This window comes from Leucopleurus acutus (assembly GCF_964270905.1).
Source record: "Leucopleurus acutus genome assembly, contig: HAP1_SCAFFOLD_194, whole genome shotgun sequence".
Taxonomy (NCBI): domain Eukaryota; kingdom Metazoa; phylum Chordata; class Mammalia; order Artiodactyla; family Delphinidae; genus Leucopleurus; species Leucopleurus acutus.
This window is the reverse complement of record NW_028139128.1, coordinates 353,106-370,360: the sequence shown is the minus strand read 5'-3', so window position 1 is coordinate 370,360 and position 17,255 is coordinate 353,106.

The window sequence follows — 17,255 nt, the reverse complement described above, 5'->3', positions numbered from 1 at the left end:
AGGAAGGGAGATTAGATGTCATTGATCAACTCAGGTGTTTCACGACAGGCCAAGGGCAGAAGACAGAGCATAGGATACACTGAAGGATGCATAAAAATCAATAAATACAAAACATCCCTCTTCAAATCGAGAATTTGTTGAAATGCTCTTTCAAAGAATATAGGAGTAAAATTGCAGGTGAAAGGACAGTGATCCTGAGGTAATGGCTGAAAAGAATGATTCCCCCACCTAAAAAGGGATCCTGCCAGGAACATGCTATGCAGAGGCAAGCAAGGAGGTCACATGACACTGGTGAAATGATGGGACAGGGGACACGTGTCAGGTGGAGACCCTGGGCCTTCTATGGAGGAGGCGGTTCTTGCAGACACCACATGCCCGTGAGCTGAGAACGTCAAATGGGAGATAGCTGAGTCAGTAAGAGTTACTTCAGCTGAATTGTGTTTGTAAGTGGTGCAGATAAAGCACAATACGAATGATCCTGGCAACAGGGCAAGGAGTTTGCAGCTCTGCGCGGCTGCCTACAACCAGACACAGCCTGCTGGCTTAGAATGAGCCCCTTCACCCCTGAACTCTTCTTACTTTTCCGTCTTCTCTTTCTTTGTTTTAAAGCTACACGTTCCTTAAACTGTCCAAGCAATTTCCTGGTGACTGTCTTACACAGAAGTAGGAATTCTAAGGTCTGGTTCCCTTGTACCCTTTCGATGTGACCTTCAGAAACATGAAGTTTTTCTTTGAGACAATGGTTCTGCAAATTCATAAATGAATACATTTTCGCTCATGCTGAGCAAGACTGCTGAACCTTCAGTCACCTTCAGTCTCCTGTGTTAGAAATTGGCTCAGTGATGTCAGAAAAGCCCCCGCTGATTTCAGACCCTGTGATCTTGCTGGTGCCTCGCCTACTGCATCCAGCCCAATATGATTTCTGGACCCTCGGTCTTCCCCCTGTGTGGGCACAGGACATCTAATGTGCATTAGGAATGTAGAGGAGCGTTCACATCAGCAGCAAATCTCAGACCACAGACTCCCAAACTGAGCCAGGCCCTGACTCGGCCCACCCCTCCCCTCCCCTCCCATACGCCATCATTTATGCCCCTCACTCAGGACAATGGAGCCACAGTGTTTTCTCACCATTCGGCTTTGGACCCATCTCCAACTTAGTGACCTTGCTCTTCCCTCTGCCTAGGATACGCTTGCCCTAGTCCTGCAAAGGGCTGGTGGCTTCTGCTCACCTGGATGGAGGCTTAGATGTTAGCTCCTCAGAAAAGCCTCAGGGCCCCCCTCGTCTAACACTGGCCCCTCCCCAGCCCATTGCACATTAGTGTTTTCTCTTTGCCCGTCACATCTTAAATGCCATCTGTAATGAAGGAGGCTGAGTCAGCAGCAGAGAACGCCCCGCTCTGGTGAGACTGGCCTGCTGTCCCGGCAGCAGCGGCCCGGGAGCTCTGGGCTTCGGTCATCGCCAGTTTTGTTTTCTTGGTAGAGCTCTTCAAAGTTATTTTTCTTAGACTTTCATTTACAGGAGTCTGTGTACTCCACCCAGCAACTTGAGAGCAGGGTCTCTATTGTGTCCCCAGTGTGTACAATTCTCAGAAAATGTGCTGAAGAATGAACTCAAGGGACCTTAAGGTCCCATTCGTCCAGGCCTCTCAGTGATGGAAGAGTTAAGTGAGCTGCTATAGTCTCTCAGCTGGTCACCTCCGGCCAATCCAGAGATGCTCACTGCACATTTCAGAACAGAAACAACTGCTAATGACTACACAAAAACATGAGTGCTGAGATCCAGGAAAAAATATTCTCTACCATATCAACTGTGGGAAAGTGTATTACAAATAGACAGCAGAAATGTGTAGATGGTGAAGTATCTTGAGCAATGTTGAATGCAAACTTTGGTAACAAGCAACAAGTAATAAAGCATCCCCAGTTCAGTGGGTCAGTGCTTGGACATATGTAAGCACTACTGAGTGAGCGTGTGTTTCCCAAAACAATGAAACCTTGTACTCAGTAAGAATGGGCCAGTTTTCCTTCAATACATTCATTATTGATCAGTTAGTGACTTTCTGTCTTTATGAAGTTGTAAATATACTTAGAAACACTAGGGTTAATCAGGAACTAACTTTGAATGGTAACTAAAAAGTAGAATACAAATGCTGTTAACTGTTATGTTAGTGTTCAAATATGTATGCATATGTCAAGGATGAATGGCCACGAGAATAAACACATGATTTGTGATTAAACTCTGATTCTTCGATTAATTCTATTGCTGTTAAATGTTATTTAATATTTTCCTCATAACTGAAAAGAAAATTAATTTAATCTTAACAAGAGTGCTAGTCCTGAAGAACTGTGTGTATCTGGACAGGAACATTCCAAGAATTCAGAGGCAGGCATAGGTTCATTTTTGTTTTTCCACCAAAAACCAGTCGATATCTCCATGACTATGTATGACGGTGGAAGATGATTGCAGACATCGTACGAGTCCCACTCTCAGAATGTGTTCACACACCAGGGGCATGTACAATCATTCACAGAGAAACAATGCCCAGCCCCCCCAGAGATCCATGGGTATGTCTACCCTCCAGAGGTTTCTGTCAATGTTGATATATTGTACAATTATAAGATGTTTGCAACTAGTCAACAATGATAATTTGCACTTGATAAAATACAATCCATGTTTATAACATTGTCAATTATAGGACTCTGAAAGATTATATATTTTCAGAATGATTGCATTATTACAAATGTTTTACAGAATTCTGAACCCTTGGAAAGCTATTCTGCAAGACGTAAGTAGAGGAAAGCTAGATTTCCTTTCCTAAGAGCAAGGTTTACTGTTAACTACATTGTAAAATAACTGCTTTTAAATTTAATTGTTTGAATTCTAAACTGTGTTTTTGAAAATCATATCTTTTATAAGAATAGAAAAATTTCTCTACAAGACTCTTAAAATTCCATTTACCAACTATTTTATTTGAGATTTAATGTGTTTCCATTTTAAATGATATTTGACAAAATGATATCTATTTTGATTATTTTATTGGTGTCATAATTTTATTCTAATTTAATTTTAGATAATTCAAAACAATTCACAATAACTCGTTATTACCAGATAAATCAGCATTTCCCAGAATGTATTATAGGCTATATACACTATTGATAAATTTCAATTAAAATATACTTATAAATACAAAAGAAAACTACAAACTGTCTTTATCTATGTGTTCTCATTATGCAGGAATGCATTTTAAGAAAGACACGGTGCACCAGATGCAAGAGTATACCAGGAAGTTGCATGAAAATGCTTTTTATTTAATGATAAAAAATAGTATGATTCTAATTAGTTATTTTTACTTTTATAAAATTTTCATAAGCATATGTAAATTATATAGTAATTGTGTCATCAGTGTGACCATTTTTGTAGCTTTCTTTCCTCTGAGTGTAAATGGAACTTATTAAATTCTGATAGTTTTCTATCAATAAATTATTATTGTTTTTTGATTTTCATGTTCAATAAACTTTGGCAAATGCTGCGTCAGTTAAAAGAGATTCTCTAAACCAAAGGTCAAACTAGTTTTATGGTTTACTCTGCCCTAATCGTATGATTGGAAATGCTTGGCAGTTTCTGCAGTTGATGCTAATTCAGATGGGAGCTGTATTCCAGTTATGCTAATTTGTGGTGATTTCTTGGATGAAAGAAGTCAGCACATGAATTCCCTTCTCAGCCTAGTAATAATTGCACATTTGGTGGCTAGATTTATTATGAGATTCCTTAGAGTAACGTCATCAGTTTTACAGCTGCCCAAGGTTTATTTCAAGGGGCAAAATTCACCAAAAGTTTACCTGCTTATTAAGTATAACCCTCAGCATATAGTGGTAAGAAAATACTACTTTCTAGAGAAGGAGCTGCCAGACTTTTCTAAAGGGCCAGAGAGTGAATATCTTAAAATTTGTCATATGACCTCTGCTTTATCCATCAAGTTTGCCATTGTAGCAGGAAAGCAGCACAGATAAAAGGTGAAAAAAGGAGCTGTGATCCAATGAAATATTATTTATAAACACTAAAATGCGAATGTCATATAATTCTCAAATGCTGCAAAATATTTAAATTTGTTTCAACATTTAAAAATACCAAAATCATTTTTAGCTTGCAAGTCCTACAGCACAGGTTGGGGGAAGAACTTGGGCTCTTTCACACCAGAGATGAAGGATGAAAAAAAGGGCCGGCCTGGGCATGTGTAGTTGGCTCCTGCCTTGTTGACAAGTGCCAGCCGTAGGCTCAGGACACACAGCACAGGGGCCCAGCGTGTCCCGCTCCAGGTCTCTGACCTCAGCCTGGAAGCCAGCAGAGTGAGAAGTGTAAGCACACCTGCCCCCCAACCTTAGCCCAGAGCCCAGGGCGGCACCTCTGGCTGCTCCAGCAGGCAAAGAGCTAGCCGGGAGCAGAGAAAGGGGATGGGGCCAGATGGCAGGAAACCATACATCTCGTAAACAACAGGGGTCTGTAGGCAGACAAAGAAAAGCAGGAACTTCTGGACGTACAGAAAACCATACATTTTGGGGTGAAAAGTGTCCTGGAGACAAAGGAAGGTGGGAAAACTGGAATCTCAGGCCTCTAAATGTAACCTTTTGCTCATTATGCCCTCATTACAATAAAATTAACCTTGGAGATGAGAAGTTCCCATCATGCACCGGGGCCGGGAAGCTTCCCACCAAAGCTAAATAAGGAGGAAACTCCCTTCTCCCCTCAGAAACATGGAGCTGGGGTGAAAATCAGGAAGTGCGACCCCAAGCTCCAACCTCCCCAATCAATACTCCACCCCTTCATTTTCACGTCCCGTCCCGTGTAAGCAGCCTGTCCAAGGGGCTCGGCGCCGCTGCTCAACTCCGTCGGCCCTCTGTGCCCCAGAAGTCCTCGCTGTGCCTTCTCCTTCTCCCTGTTGTCTCTGAATTCTTCCTGCGACAAGATGAGAGCCTCCGGTGGTGAGGAGGCGGCTGTGGATCCACCGGCTCTTCCTGCAGCTGGGCCGGCGGGTCTGGGAGGAGCCCCTCGGTGCGGGCGGAGCCCAGGGCCCCCGGCCGTGGCCTCTCTACTCCGCTCCCCGGGCTTCCGTGCGGGGCAAGAGCTTCAGGTATTAGGAGCTCCGCTGCAGGGGCCCGGCCGGGAGCTGGAGGAGCGGCGGGAAAGGAGGGCCCGGCTCCCTGTCCGGAGCTTCCCGGAGGCCTCTGCCCACAGGCAGGGTGGCAGTGGTGGGGAGCGGGCGGGCGGCACCGCGCTCCTCGTCGAAGGCCTTCCGGCCCCAGGCTCGTCCCTCCTGGGACCAAACCCGTACCAGCTTCCTGCACTCGGACCGCTGCTGAGCTGGGCTCCTCTTCCACCCTCTGGCCACTCGCTCCCCCCTGGGCCTCCGCCTCCGCTCCTGAGGGAACTTGGAGCCCTGAGATGGGACAGAGGAGAGAGGGGCTCAGTGTCCGCTGTCCCAGCAGCTCCTACTTTCCCCAGAGGGGCCTCTTCAGTGGCAGGGGTCCGTCCAGGAGCTGATGGGGCCAGGCATCAGAAGTGAGGTGCTGTCCTCCCACATCCTGCAGGATGAATCCAAGCCCCCCTAAAACAGAGTTACCTTACTGAGTTTACAGATGATCTCTCTATCCAAAACTTTCTTCCTTTTCTTTGTGACCTCTGACCTCAAAGTTGTGCTAACTGAACACTCATCAAGCAGAGTCAGGTGACTACGCTTCTGTTGTGAACATCATCAGTGTACCAGTTGCTGTTGTAGATGTCATCGTTCACTCCAAATTCAGGTTGTTTCTCCAGGGCAAGATGAGCTCAAAGACCCCTGAGCCGGGGAACACCTGGCCTGAGAATCATAAACCAGAGACAGCCTGACTTCTGAAGTTATGATGAACAAATGTCACATACAGTATGGGATTAACAGTTACACAATTCTGTTCATAAAAAAGGTAACTAACCAGGATTTACTGCATAGCACAGGAAACTATATTCAATATATTGTAATAACATATAATGGAAAATAATATATATATATATATATAACTGAATCAATTTGGTATACACCAGAAAGTAACACAATATTGTATCAATAAGTCAACTATACTTCAATTTGTTAAAAAAGGAAAAAAAAAAAGAGTCACAGACATGTCAAATGATGATGATTAATGGCAGCCTCTTTTTTCTTCCCTTTAAAAAAGCCGCTAACTCAAAGACCAAATTGGAGTGTATCTGTGGCTTGTCTCCCACTCCCTTGCTTGGAGATCTCTAAATAAACCCTTACTTTGATTAAAACACCTGCTGTCACAGTTGGGCTTTCTGCACCTCAGTCACATGATCCCTTACTCCATAAGAAGAGGACCTCAGGTTGGCAGTTCCAGGGCATGGAGTGTCATCGACGGAGATGATCTCTGAAGGGTGCAGGTCTGGGGACCTCCCAACTCATAGTCATGTCCCCAGGGTCTCCATGATGTTTAAGCTGCTGTCCCCACACCCAGCAGGGGCGGCACAATGGGCTTCGGAGCGTCTGGGAGGAGCAGAGAGCTGTCGAGACCCTCCTTGCTGTGCCCAGAGCATGTCCCTGTCCCCTGCCCTTGTAGCAGCCTCCATGCACTAAATGAAAGCGGGCTTTAGTATCTGTAACTCATATTTTAGCTGTTCATTATATTCTGAAATGTTATAAAGAAACTCTTTAATTCTGTTGTCAATATAAATATTCACTAAATCAATGTATACTAGGAATAGAAAATAATTTTATTTGAACCAAACTGAGGTCTATAGCTGAGGAGAGATACATTCTAGAAGGACCTGAAATGTGTTCAGTTAGACAACAAGATTGGGGAGGATTATAAAGGCAAAAACCTCAAAATGACATAAGGTGATTGTCAAGAATTATATATATATATATATATATATATATATATATATATGTATATATTTTGATGTGATGGTAAATGGATTTGTTTCTTTCACTTCCCTTTCTGACCTTTCATTGTTAGTGTATAGAAATGCAACAAATTTCTGTGTTTCAATTTTGTATCCTGCAACTTTACAGAATTCATTGATGAGCTCTAGTAGTTTTCTTGTAGCGTCTTTAGGATTTTCTAGGAATAAACCTACCTAAGGAGCCAAAAGCCCTGTACTCCAAAAACTATAAGACAGTGATGAAAGAAATCGAAGGTGACACAAACAGATGGAAAGATATACCATGGTCTTTGATTGGAAGAATCAACGTTGTTAAAATGACTATACTACCCAAGGCAATCTACAGCTTCAATACAATCCCTATCAAGTTATCAGTGGCATTTTTCACAGAACTAGAGCAAAAAATCTTAAAATTTGTATAGAAATAGAAAAGACCCTGAATAGCGAAAGCAATCTTGAGAAAGAAAAACAGAGCTCGAGGAATCAGGCTCCTTGACTTCACTCTATGCTACAGTCATCAAAACAGTATGGTACTGGCACAAAAACAGAATTACAGAACAGTGGAACAGACTAGAAAGCCCAGAAATAAACCCACCCACCTATGGTCAATTAATCTATGACAAAGGAGGCAAGATTATAAGATGAAGGAAAGACAGTCTCTTCAATAAATTGGTACTTAGAGAACTGAATAGCTACATGTAAAAAAACATGAAATTAGAACGTTCTCTAACACCATACACAAAAATAAACTAAAAATGGATTAAAGACCTAAATGTAAGGTTCGATACTATAAAACTCTTAGAGGAAAATATAAACAGAACACTGACATAAATCAAAGCAATATCTTATACTATCCATCTCCTAGTGTAATAGAAATAAAAACAAAAATAAACAAAAGGGAGCTAATTAAACAGAAAAGTTGTGCACAGCAAAGGAAACCATAAACAAAATGAAAAGACAACCCACAGAATGGGAGAAAATATTTGCAAATGATGTAACTGACTAGGGATTAGCCTCCAAAATTTATAAACTGCTCATACAACTCAATATCAAAAAAACAAACCACCTAATGAAAAGATGGGCAGAAAACCGAAATAGACATTTCTCCAAAGAAGACATACAGGTGGCAAAGAGACACCTGAAAAGATGTACAACATGGCTAATTATTAGCGAAATGTAAATCAAAACTGCAATGAGACATCACCTCACACCAGTCAGAATGGCCAGCATCAAAATATGTTCAAACAATAAATACTGGAGACTGTGTGAAGAAAAGGGAATCCTCCTACACTCTTGGTGGGAATGTAAATTGGTACAGCCAAAAATGATACAAATAAACATATTTACAAAACAGAAACAGACTCACAAACTTAGAAAATGAACTTATGGTTACCAGAGGGGAAGGGTTGGGGGGTACAGATTGGGAAGTTGGGATAGATACATACACACTGCTATATTTAAAAAGATCACCAACAAAGACCTACTGTATAAAACAGGGAACTCTGCTCAATATTCTGTAATAAGCTAAATGGGGAAAGAAATGTGAAAAAAATAGATACATGTAAATGCATAACAGAATCACTTTGCTGTCCATCTGAAAGTAATACAATATTTTTAATCAACTATAAGCCAATATAAATAAAATTTATGAAAACAATTATAATTGGAGCTGGCAAGAGGTAAGGGTGCCTATTAAGAAAGGATAGGTTGGTGTTTGAAATTGTTACATAGTTACAAGGGGATACCTAGAGACCTTAAAGTTACAGGTGGCAGCTGCCAGCAGATACTGTTTTGAGAATGGCTGTTGATGTCCTTGAGTCTGATACTGTAACAGGGAAGAACAACCTGACTTCATATTGATCTGTTTTTTTTTTTTTTTACTTTAAACTATACAACCTATTGTTTTTGCTTCAAGTTAAAAATGTTGCCTATAGCCTCAAATATACAGGATAGCCCATTCTCAATGCTCTGACCTTTAAGTGTATAACACTTTCCCATTCATATAAAGATAAAAAGTTGCAGAACAGAGAATAAAATTTCTTTTGTTGGAGGTTTACAGGAACATCGTGACCTAACCTTCGTGGACAAAGGATTCCTGCGCCAACAACCAACCTCACCCCTCCTTAAGCTTGCCCTTACACATGCTTAACTGAAACCCTTCAGGGAGTTTGGAGTGTTTTGAGCATGAGCCTCCCATTCTCCTTTGCATGGCTCTGCAATAAACCTTGGTCTCACTCTGCATCAGGCACATGAACTTGTGTTCGCTAACAATACAGGTCAGAAAACTCAAGTTTTCACTAATAAAAGAATGTGTTTGAAACGTTGTCTACAGTGGCCACCCGGTCCATTTCGAAAGCCTAAACCATAGTTGCTCCATTTGATTTTTAAATGCATTTTTATCTTTAATGCTTAATAGCAGATGTGCAGTGCATGTTGAATAAGCTACAAACAGGCTTTTTACGATAGAATAAAGTTCAAGTCATGTATAAGCCAGAATGACTTCCCCATACCTTAATATATGAAAATTCCTTCCATCAGTGTAAAACAATTTTTTTTTCAAGTTGTGCAGAAAGGGTAGTTTGGTCAACAAAATAATGGCTCCTCAGAAAGCCTATGGCCTAATTCCCCAACGTACAAATATATTACCTCACACAGCTAAAGGAACTTGTGTGGGTGTGATTAAATTAAGAATCTTGACTTGGAGAGACTCTCCTGGATAAGTTTTGTGGGTGCAAAGCAATCACAAATGTCTTCAGCTATGAAAGAGGAAGGACAGAGAGTCACAGCCAGAGAAGGAGGTGTGAGGACTGGGGCAGAGGTGGGAGTGATGTGATTGCTGGCGGGGCCAGAAAGCGAGGAAATCATGTGGCCTCTACAAGCCGGTGAAGGCAGGGAACAGACACTGCAACAGATCCTCCAGAAGGAACAGACCTGCTGACACTTTAAAGCTAGCACAGTCAGATCTATTTTGGATTTCGACCTCCAGAACTGTAAGAGAAGGAACTTTTGGTAATTTGTTACATCAACAACAGAAAACTAATACAGGTATTTAAGTGTATCGTTTTTATTTTTATAATTTTATTTATTTATTTATTTAATTTATTTTTGGTTGTGCCGGGTCTCCGTTGCTGCATGCGGGCTTCTCATTGCGGTGGCTTCTCTTGCTACGGAGCATAGGTTATAGGCGCATGGGCTTCAGTAGTTGTGTCACGCGGGCTTTGTTGCTCTGTGGCATATGGGATCTTCTCGGACAAGGGCTTGAGCTCATGTCCCCTTCATTGGCAGGTAGATTCTTAACCACTGCACTACCAGGGAAGCCCTAAGTGGATCTTTTTAAAAACAATGTATAACTCTGTTAGCGGAATGTCCTTGTATCTGGGTGTTAGAATGAGGAAGTGTCCCGCTGATAATGTTGCTCAGGAAATCGATGTAGGAGCCACCCTCCTAAGAGGGAGGGGGAGATGTGGGCAGATGCTGCGGATCCTCCTGATGGCAGGGGGCCTGTGAGAAGAGGAAGTCAAGGGGCCAAGCAGGGAGGGACTGTGGGCCTTGCTTAGAGCCTCTGTGGGCATCTCTGCTGAAAAAGGAGGCCTTCCTGAGGTTTGTGCATTCGCACCTTAACCAGCAGGTGAGAACAGCCCCCAGAAGCTGAGGGGTGAATAGAAGTGAACCAGGACTTCCCTGGTGGCCCAGTGGTTGGGAGTCCACCTGCCAGTGCAGGGGATGCGGGTTCGATCCCTGGTCCGGGAGGATCTCACATGCTGAAGAGCAGCTGAGCCCGTGAGCCACAGCTGTGGAGACCGGTGCGCCTAGAGCCAGAGCTCCGCAACGGGAGAAGCTGCCGCGGTGAGAGACACACATGCTGCAGCGAGGACCCAATGCAGACCTATATATATATATACCAATATATATATATATATTGGTATATATAGAGACCAATATATATATATATATTGGTATATATAGAGCAATTGGTATATAGATAGCAATTGGTATATATAGACCAATATATATATATATATTGGTATATATAGAGACCAATATTGCAGACTTATATATATATATATATATATATATATATATATAGAGAGAGAGAGAGAGAGAGAGAGAGAGAGAGAGAGAGAGACAGAGAGAGAGAGACAGAGAGAGAGAGAGAGAGAGAACCATGGGAATTAGTTAATTAACTAATTAATTATTAAAATGTTTCAGTTTTGTTTCTTCCTCTTCCTCATTACACTTGATAGAAAGTGACAGCTGTGTTTTATTTAATGCTATAACAATCTTTTATATATATATTTTTTTATTATTATTTATTTTCTTATTTATTTTATTTTTGGCTTCGTTGGGTCTTTGTTGCGGTACGCGGGCTTCTCATTGAGACGGCTTCTCCTGTTGCAGAGCAAGGGATCTAGGCTCTCACGCTTCAGCACTTGTGGCTCACGAGCTCAGTAGTTATGGCGCGCGGGCTCAGTAGGTGTTGTCCACAGGCTTAGCTGCTCCGCGGCACACGGGATCTTCCCAGACCAGAGCTGGAACCCGTGTCCCCTGCATTAGCAGGCGAATTCTTAACCACTGAGCCACCAAGGAAGCCCTATATATTCTTTTCTTTTTCAAAAGATTAAGCAAAATATGTGGGAGACTTTTCACAGTTCCTACCCCAAACCTGAATTAAAGGTGCTTGTGTGAGGTGTGGCTCATCCATTTACACATGAGGATGTTTCTAGGAAATGCACAAGCTGGTCCTGAATTACACAAACGTTCCCATCCTAGCTCTACCCCTTCCTATTTGTGTGATGTTGGACAGGCCACCTAACCAACTCTAGCCTCACTTTCCTTACTTCTAAAGCAGAGATGACCATACTACTATGTCATAGAGCTGTGTGGAGAATTACTTGAGATGATGTATTTATTAGCACTTATCTAAGACCATGCAGCAAACACAGTAACCCCAATGAATGATTGGAGATAATTGTGTCAATTGTCCAAATAGGCCCCAGGGTGGTCACTCTTAGTGCTGGATTCTGGTCCTGCTTTGGACCCTTTTCATCTCTCATGGTCTGTTTCTACCTCTCCATCCCCCTTGATCCACAATGACCTAATAATTTCCAGCTGAAACTCTGTTTTCCCTTGTCTGTGGTTAGAGTGGTGGTTGGGAAGCAGCCTTCTGTGCCCACCTGAGCCCTTACATGCAAGATCTTGTTTAATTCTCTTAACATAATTTGTAATATTTTTATTATTTTCAAATTTAATGAGCCTGTTTTGTTGGGCAGAATATCTTGGTAAATTTTCCATGTTTACTAGAAAAAAATATTTTATTCTGCAATTATTAAGTGGAAAACTATAAATGTTCATTACTTCAAGATGAATAGTGTCACTCAGATCTTCTATATACTTACTGATTTCTTTTTTTCCTCTGGTCTAGATGCTATAACAACAAAGTTGAATTTTCATTATATATTTTCATTTTTTCAACCTCTTTGTGCACCATACACTTTTCTATTCTATCCTAGAAGTTGACTGAAAGTATATAACTTCATTTATAGGATGTCACAGGTAATTATAAATTATGCTCATTAAAGTAGAATGAATATATTAAAAAGATAAACCAGTTTATTAACTTATTTATTAACCATTTTATTAACTAATTTATAATGTGGTTATTATTTATCGTTTTAACATTAAAAACCCTAATTCTCTTCTGAGTGTCATTATTTATAAATGAGGGTAACCCAAGCCTTTTGAAGAAGTTTATGAAATTTCTCTTCCTCATCTTGTCAATCAATGTTCCCAAGGAGAATTTTCAATTACTATAAAGAAAGAACAGAACATCAATTAGTGGCCAACTTCTGTTTTCCATTCAAAATATTGCTTGTACTTCAATCATAAATATTGATAATATTTACTTTGGTTGTTTCCCTTTGATTATTGATATACCTGAAAATTATATTGAGGGGTGACAGAGCTCCTTATGTTTGAGATTTTTAGAAGTCTAAGGATAATACAAAAAAATTAAAACTTACACTTTCACTGTGTTCCTCTGTTCATAGCCTGTGTATGTAGGCACCAATATCCTCACACAGTGCTCACATGTCTTTTCTTTAATCCCTTCAACTGACATCAATTTATAATCTAAACATTGTCAGAAAACATTGTCATTAAATATAAATGATTAAATAAATAAATAACCACTGTCAGGCACTGAGGTGGAGGGAGGATCTGCACAGCTGTCACCTCACAGGTCAGAGAGGATTTCTGAGCTTCGTCTTCAGGTAATTAGCCTCCCTTCCCCATGAGAAGGTGTCGGTAAGGTCCCCTCGAGGGAATGAGATCAGTGTGAGACTTGTAGAATGTGCAGGTAATGAGCAGGATAAAGAGTATTCCAGGCAGAAACGACAGGAGCAGGAGTTGGAAAGAGCCCGGGGTGTCCTAGGGTCTGAGAGGAGGTTGGCATCATCAGATGCAGGGAGCGATGGGGAGAGAGTCACAATGTGGGCGGCAGAGATGAGCAGGAGCCCCATGGGGCAGGGTGTTATCAAGGATCTGTGGATAATAGGTCCTCTGATTTTCATGATATTATTCTCATGTGTCTGTTTGAACGCTTATTTTCTATTGCTAAAAAACAGAGACAGAGAAACAAAATTAAGGAAAAGAATATGGAAGATATATCTGCTCATATGCAAGAACACACAACACTCCGAACCTGAAACCTGGGGGGTTGGTGAAAGAGTGAATCAGAAAATGAGAATCTTGCCCTCCCAGCATGCAGAAAAAGCAGCCAGTAAGACACCACAAATAGCCTCAATTCAACTAGTATTTAAGATCTTATCTGGGCAGGTCCCACGTTAGACACGGAGTGGCATTCCGAGTAGAGTGGCCACAGCCCTGGTCTCTGGTAGAAATTGGGAGGGGACACCAGGGGAGGAACCTAGCAGAGGATGAGAGGAGAGAGAAGTAAGAGAAAACCTTTGGAAATTAGCATTGTTGTTGGAATGCAGACGATCAAATACAGTAAAGTCTGAAGAAAGGATGCTTGGTGGGGACGAGGGAGGTGTGTGCACCTGTGCGTTTATGTTTAGGAGATGGGAACGTGCAGAGCACAGGTGAGAAATGTAGTTTCTAAAATTGAGATCCTCTGCACTTTCTTACCCTCTGGCCCCCAAGCTTAGTGATAATTATCTTTGTCTTCCCATTAGAATCACCCAGGGAGATGAAAAACATACATCACAGAGGACTCCACCTCACAGACATAGAATGTAGAGCAGAATCTGCGGCGGTGGGACTGGATGGCCACATATGTAAAAATTTGCCTGAGATTTTTAAATTGCACATCGAGTTGAGAACCGCAGCCTTTGCCTGTGCATTGGAAGAAAGTCTAAATTGGTGGAGCTTAAATACTAAGTACTTTTTTAGATTTTTTTTCCCAAAATTTTAATAAAGAGACTCAAAATACACATTGTTGTCACTAACTGAAAGAACACCTTGGAGACTCAGGCTAAAAGTAGGAAGATCAGTTCGCATGTTTTAATGCCAATTGTATGAGAAAAAAACAACTTTAATAAGTATATTTATTTTTGATGCATTAATTGAATTACCCAGAGGAAATGTGTAAAACTAGACAAATTTTATTCAAAAATATTTTGAGTTCATGATTGTAATCTGAAGATTGTCTGGGCCTTACCTCTGCAATAATAAAGTAATAAAAATGTAAGTTTTTATTGATTCTCGCAGCTCTCAAGTGCACTGGCCATGCCCAGCAGAGGCTCTCAGCTCTCATGGTCCGTGGGTCCTTACCCTCGCCAGCATCCCTTAGGATTCTCGGAGACGGGCTCTTACACCACACCTTAACAGCTTTCATTGTCTACCCACGACCTACTATGACTTGATTGTCCCTCCATCCTTAGTCGATGTTCATTTCTCCTTGGCCAGAGCCATGCTGCTCCCGTCCGGAGCAATCTTCCAGGGAGCCCCTGCCTGGGGGCTGAACTCTGCCCTGACACGTGAGGCCCCTCTCCCCTCCAGACATGCTTCTCACTGCTCCTGTCATGCTGCTCCAGGCCCCCCTCCCCAGCAATTCCTCCTGCTGCCTCACGTGCCTCTGGGGCTGGTGAGCCTGTCACACAGGGAGGCTGCTCAGAGCTGCCGGTTCAGCTCCTGCTGCTTCATTTACCACCGACATCATCTATATCTGGAACTCCAGTTTCTGCACTGACCACACGGGCCACAGTGGCCTCTAAATCGCTCTCTAGTTTCTTCCCGGCTCTTATTTGAACATCACGCTCACTTCCACATTGTCACTAGGTCCACGATGTTTTTCTGTGTCGTGTCTCACAAAATGACAAGGCTCCAGAACTTTCCTTTTCCTGCTGAACTAAAAATATTTTTCCCTTGCCTTTTTTTGCCTGTATTAGAGGGTCCCCCGGCATTACTGATAGCTTTATTCCCACTTCACATTTAGATTGTTTGGGTCAGCCTCATGTCAATTAACTGCCACTAGGTTTGTCTAGAGCCACTGAACACCTCTGGGCTTTGGCCTTGTTCCCAGGACTGTTCCATGAAATCACACTCATTTCCTAAGGGGGACTCTATCAGAGTCTCAGCAACCATGCTTCTTTTGTTCACTTCCTGTCTACAGAGTCATCAACTATGCAAGGACAGTCTGAATTCTCATTGTGGACACAGGGCTAGGATGTGGCGTTTAGGCAAAACTTAATTCAGAGCTGCCATTCACCCCACTTGAGAGCCACTGTCCCCTGGAAAGCATTCTGCTACATCTATCGTAACTAGCTTTGAATTATTTTACTTTGCCCTTTTTTTATCACTAAAATCATTTCACAGTTTATAATACTTGGGACATTATTTATTTAGAATATCTTTTAATTTCAAAGTGAAATTAGATCAACATCCTCACTTTATGGTTGGGGGAAAAAAATCTGAATTCCATGGAGGTTAAGTTTCAATTCAACTAATTTTTGCCTGAGCATAAGTAAGAATTTTATGTTGGTCACTGAGAAATTTTAAGGTCAATATAATATAAAATGGTTTTGATTCTGAAGGAATTCACACCGTAGTAGGGGAAAGACAAATACCAGTAACACAATGTAGAATAGGCTATGAAATGAAGCACAGAGGACAGTGATTAATTTTGTCAAGGGTCAAGGGAGGTGATGAAAGTGTTGGAAGAAGTGATAGTTTTAAAAAAAAGAAGTTATAGTTTAATTGAGACTTGATGAGTAAGGGACACTGTAGAGGAATGGAGAGAATGTGAAAGGCAGAACGAATCTCTTGAGAAGAGAGTCATTGTGGAAAGAATTCTGCACAATGGAATAATTGGTCACAGTGAGTTCCCGGGTAAGCAGGGTGGTCATGAGAAGTCTGAGAGACAGGGAGCCTTAGACAGCCAACGAGCATCAGACTGTTCTCTGGGCCTCAGTGTCTGCAATAGGGGGGCAGTATGATCAACCTCGTGGTTCAGAAGAACAGCCTCATAGCCATGTGAGGGGTATATTGAATCAGGATAGAGAGGAAGAAAGCAGAGTGGTTATGAGTGTGTTGGAATATTATTAGGAAAAATAATGCAGTTTTGCAGGAGGGAATTAAATGATATTTTGAAGGAAAAATTCTTAAGAATTATCTGTGGTCCTAGAATCCAGGTCTGAAACTATCTCTCCAAAATTCCACCATTTTGCCTCTTCCTAATGTTTTTTTTTCTATAATGATAGTCGTCTGTGTGTGTAGAGAAATTACCCTTCTAGACCACATGGTAAATATCTCATATCCATGATCTCCTCTAATCTCCTCTATAGCCCTGTGGATTAGGTCATACAACCACTGCTTTAAAATGAGGAAATTCAGACTTTGAGAGGTTAAGTTAATGTGTCCTGTGTCACAGAAGAAGAGAAAGTCGGAGCTGGGGGCGACCAGATATCCTATCATAGTACAATAACCTGGGTAGCTACTATTATTATGTAACAAACAGTATAAGTGAAGTAAAACTACCTCAAAAATGATATTCTTATATACCTTACAGCTCTGCCTTGGTAACACCCTGCCACTCAAGCAAAATATATAGCTTTATTTATCGAAAATGTCCAGTGTGGGCAATAAATATTGACTTTCTTGTTTACACATCTGGTAAGTGACCATTCACCAGCTCTGCGAGTGGTCTTTCATGGTCCCTTTGCACAGATGACTTGCCGCAGGAGCATGTAAAGATTTCCAACAAAGGGATTTCGCTCACTGACCCTCCTGCCCTCAGGAGGGTTTGGGTCATTCTCCAGATCCTCTTTCTCTACTTCCATGCCATCTCCTTAACCCACTTCCTCTGATT